The sequence below is a fragment of the Arvicanthis niloticus genome, chromosome 3 (genome assembly GCF_011762505.2).
Source record: "Arvicanthis niloticus isolate mArvNil1 chromosome 3, mArvNil1.pat.X, whole genome shotgun sequence".
Lineage (NCBI taxonomy): Eukaryota > Metazoa > Chordata > Mammalia > Rodentia > Muridae > Arvicanthis > Arvicanthis niloticus.
In genome coordinates this window covers 110,848,288-110,853,206 of record NC_047660.1, presented here as the reverse complement: position 1 = coordinate 110,853,206, position 4,919 = coordinate 110,848,288, and positions in this window count along the sequence as shown.

Here is a 4,919-nt window from a genome sequence, read left to right as displayed (position 1 = left end):
TGGCAAGAAGGTCAGATCTCTTTTTCATGGAGTCCCTGAAAATCCAGGCTGATAGAAGATACTTATTGCAGCTTCACCATTTGCTCTTAGAGTATCACATCTGCAGGTCAGGGCCTGGAGGTCAAAATCTGTGTCCTTCACCCCACGAGCTGCCTCTGTAATTACCCTTTCCTTTGTCTGGTGCCTGAAAACATCTCCTCTTTCTTCAGAAGGATTTTGGTGACCTCTTTCTACTGCGGTGCCACGGGATGCTCATGGACACACACCTTGAATTATGGTTGCTTCCATTCACTGGGGTATTGGACATGTCAGATTCTGATATGCTTATTGGGTGGCCACAGGCAGGTCACTGACTGACCTTCTCTTAGCCTCCTCTGACACTTAGGAGGATATGTGATTATGGAATATGATGTGTCCTAGGACGTTTTTGTTTGTTATTTGCTTTTTAGGGGTCTGTGTATCTGTGTGTGCTGGTGCCTGTGGAGGCCAGAAGAGGGTGTCAGAGTTCTTGAAGCTGAGGTTACAAGTGGTTGTAAGCTTTTCAACATGGCGCCAGGAACTGAATTCTGGTCCTCTGCAAAAGCTGCAAGTGTTCTTAACTACTGAACCATGTCTCCAGCCCACCGCTGGTTCTTAATAGTAACAAAGTGGAAAACAGCTATATACTCATCAATCAATAAATTTTGCTGTTAGCAAAACTATGAAATACTACCCGCTAATGAGAAAGAATGGTGTATAACAATATGCTAGAATATGGGTTGACCTCACACATAATACTGATCAAAGACAAAAAAAAAAATCTAAAGACAGAAATATGGCACACTGAATGTTTTCACCTATGAAGAAGTAAAAAGCAGAAGAGTCCAAAATGCATCCAGGTTCATCAAAGAGCAAGTAATGTTTATCCAGATGGGTAACAGAGGTGATAACTGCAAAGAACAGAAGGATGACCGCTAATGTTGCCTTCCTTGATCTGGTGCTTGTTAAATAGCTAGCACTTTGCAAATATGTATCAAGTTTATGATATGTATTCTTGGCTTGTATATTATATTCCAATAAAATATCTAGAAATATCATTTTCTACCTTCCTGGTCATTTGGTGAAAATAAAATCTCAGTGTGGGTCTGGCTGGCCCTTAGCACATCTCATACTGGCTCACCCAAAGGAGCATGTTCCAGGATTGGAGGCTTCAGCAAGTAACAGTATCCTGCCAGGATTGTTTTTATCGTGTTTATTTTTATGGTTATCATCTGTATATGGCTCTCCTTATTGGGTTTCCATTTATGGTAATGATATAGAGTTTCCCTCTTTCAAATAGCCTCAAGTCAAGAAAAAGCAAATTAACTTACATTAAAAATTATGTAAGTAATTGTACAGATGGTACTTAGTTACGGTAAACCATGAGAGGGTGGAGTTTGTACAACATTGTTTGATGGAAAGAAAGCAGGGATTAGAAGGGAGAAAGCCAGTCTCAGCTTGTTTCTATCTCTTAGCCAGTCCACACTGCTCAACAAAGAAAGTTGTCAAGCTGAAAAACTTGACATCTATAGAGGCTTTGTGAGAAATTTAAAGTAAGAAATATTTCAGGAACAATGATCAAAACAAGAGTCTAGGAGTCTCTAGACTTTAGGTTCACTCAATAAATATGATTATCCAGTCTGTGTGTGCCAGGCAGTGGTGTAGGCCCTGGACTTCAGGCAAAGTGATCAGGACCTAGAAGAGTTAGTAAGTTGGTTTGAGGCCCTAGTCAAGCCTCTTTTCTTCTCTAGATTTCAGTGGACTCAAACATAGCTCAGGTCCTATACAGAAGTGATAAACATTTGAGGGCGTGGTACTACAGTTCTAGTTCAGAGAGCTGAATCCATCTTCAGGGGAAGCAGAAAAGTGTGTGCTAACATGGATTTCTGAATCATGAGAGAACAGAGGCTGCGTTCCCAGGTGTGACTGTGACCAGCCCATGACCGTGACTATGACCACAGAAGATAAAGACAAGAATCTGTACACTTAGTGCACACAGAGCACATGGCTCGTCAGCTGCTTTTCTACCTTAGCTTCCACATGTCAGCTGACAAAGGATGAGGATCACCAAAGTTCACTTTCCTAAATAGCAGGTTAAGATGCACAGATAAGTCTTGTTCCTCAGCCCTGGCTGCTGCTGCTTCTGCTGCTGCTGCTTCTTTTTCTTCTGCCTCTGCTTCTTCTCCTTCTCCTTCCCCTTCCCTGTTCCCTTTGCCCTCCCCTCCCTCCCTCCCTCCCTCCCTCCCTCTGTCCCTCCCTCTCTCCCTGTTTTTTTTTTTTTTTTTTTTTTAGTTTTTCGGGACAGGGTTTCTCTGTGTAGCTCTGGCTGTGCTGGAACTCACTCTGTAGACCAGGCTGGCCTCAAACTCAGAAATCCACCTGCCTCTGCCTCCCAAGTGCTGGGATATAAAGGCTTGCGCCACCACTGCCCAGCCTCTCTCCCTTCCTTTTTTCTTTCCCTTTTTTTTTTTTTTTTTTTTTTGTGTTTTACAGAAGGTGTCTGCATCAGGGCCTGTGCCTGCAGGCTTTTCTTGAGGTTATTCGGTTAGGGAAGGACTGAGGTAAGGTTACTCTTGGGGTGTAGGTATCTGGCATTATACAGGGTAAAGCTGGCTATTAATTGGGGATGAGGGGAAAGGAATCAGCACTGATTAGGCTCACCAGAAAGAGAAATTCTGGAAATTCCCAGTGGCTCATGCCTGTGATCTCGGCACTCTGAATAACAAGGCAAGAGGACTGTGAGTTCAAGGTTATCTTGGGATGTGCATGGATAATCTTGCCTTTATAATTTTCATATTTATTACTGATTAAGTGATACTATTTTGAATAAACAGAATTCAAGTATATATATATTTTTCCTTTTGGACTGGATCTTGTTAGGTAGTAGTGCAGGCTGACCTTGAACTTGGGATCTTCCAAGATCCTGAAATTGCAAGGTTGCACCAGAATACTCCACGTCCTGCTTCCACAGATTCCACTTACTTCATTTCTTTTTCTTTCCTCTTTTTTTTTGGGGGGGGGGGGACCACGTTTCTCCATGTAACTTTGGCTGTCCTGGAACTTGCTTCACAGACCAGGCTGGACTCGAACCCAGGGATTTGCCTGACTCTGCTGTCTAAGTGCCGGGATTAAAGGCTCGCCACCACACCTGGCTCTTTACTATGTTCTAATGCGGCTACGAGGAAATGTAGGTAGCAATGTGGCTCTCAGTTGCAGTTTGCAATGGATGTTTATGGCACACCATGGTGACGGATGACATCTCTACAATAAGGGAGTACTCAGTGAGTGAGGCCAATAGGAGCATATTCCAAGGCAGGAACAAGACACCAAGACACAAGGAGATGTGAACTGGAGCCTCTATCAGCCTTTGTCGGTTTCGTTCTCTAAGGTCGCCATTCTGTATAGCTTCGGTAATTGTCAGAAGTCCATCCCTCTGCTCAAACACTGATGCTGTGTCCCTGACACTCCCTAAATTAAGCCAGATCTCAGCACAATTAGCTGATTCCCCTGCCAGTTCCCCCATCTCCCCAGGGGTTTTGATCTCTGGCGGAAGTGACTTTCCAGTTTCAGTATCACTCTTTCATTTTTGCGTCCTCATTTCTGCTGGTCCTTGTGTTGAGAATACTCCATCGCTAACCCTCCATTTCCCTCTATGAAATCTCCAAGCTTTAATTTCACACCCGTCCCCGTCTCTTCCATCGGGATAGCCCTCTTCCACAGAGGCTGCTATGAAGTCCAAACTCTCCTCAATAACGCTTCCTCTCCTAGTTTCTTAAGATTAGAAATTTGTCTTCCAGGAGGCATAAAACTCACACAGACATATGAGCAAAAAGCCGCTGAACTAAGATAGGCCCTGAACCCAAAAGTTAGAAAGGACGGCTTGGAGAAGTCTTATGGGAGAAGGGAGACGCCTCTCTGAGCGAAGGTCTTTGTTAAGGTCACAACCCTGGCAAACTAAGGTCCTGTCCAGGCTGGAGTGATGGAAGTTGGGGACAGCTAGACTGGGTGACTCAATCGAAACAATGGAAGCAGCCACTTTTTCATTAGTATACCCAGCAAGCTCTAATCAGCCTAGTTCTAGGGCGTTTTCTCATACGTGTGTGTGTGTGTGTGTGTGTGTGTGTGTGTGTGTGTGTGTGTGTAATCTGACCTTTTCAAAATCCCTTCAGTGGGTGTGTCTTCAGACTTCTTGGGGCAGGAGTGGGGGGGGGGAGTGCGTGTTGGGGTGGGCAAATACAGCAGGGTTTGTGGATGGTGACCCGAGTCTCTAGGGGATTACAGGGCTGGTGGGGGCGGAGGTTTGTGAAGCACCAGGAAATACACACCAAGTTTCATCTGTTGTAGCCTTGAGCTCTGGTTTGGGAAACTGACCTTGTTGCTAGGAGGTGCTGTTGGGACGAGCCTGGTCTAGAAGGACTGAACTTCCTCGGGACTCACTCAAGGTCATTGTTCTTAGCAACACGAGGGCTGTGTGGGGAGTCGGTGTGAGCTCCGAAATCTTTCTGGTCAAGACTGCTTTTGTGTTTCCTCAGCAGTCAGTTCACAGCAGGCCACGTGGGAAGTGAGCAAACTAAGTCCTTCCAAATCGAACTAAACTAAAAGACAGGAGACAAAAGCACGGGCTCTTTCCCACTCCACGCCGATTCTACCCACGCTTGCAAGTTATTCTTACTCTCCCGGAGCGGGCGAGCACAGGCTGAAGGGGGCAAAGTCCCGGCCACGGAAAAGTAAGGGGACCCTCTGAATCCCCTAGTAACGTAGGGTAGGCGAGAGGGCGTGTGCGCAAGCACGTGCCCTCACGCAGGAGTGCCTTGTTGGGGGGGAAGGGAGTGGTCTCCAAAAGGAGGAGGGGAGAAGGCAGGGGGGGCGGGGAGAAGCAGGCTTTTTAGGACCCGGCAGCG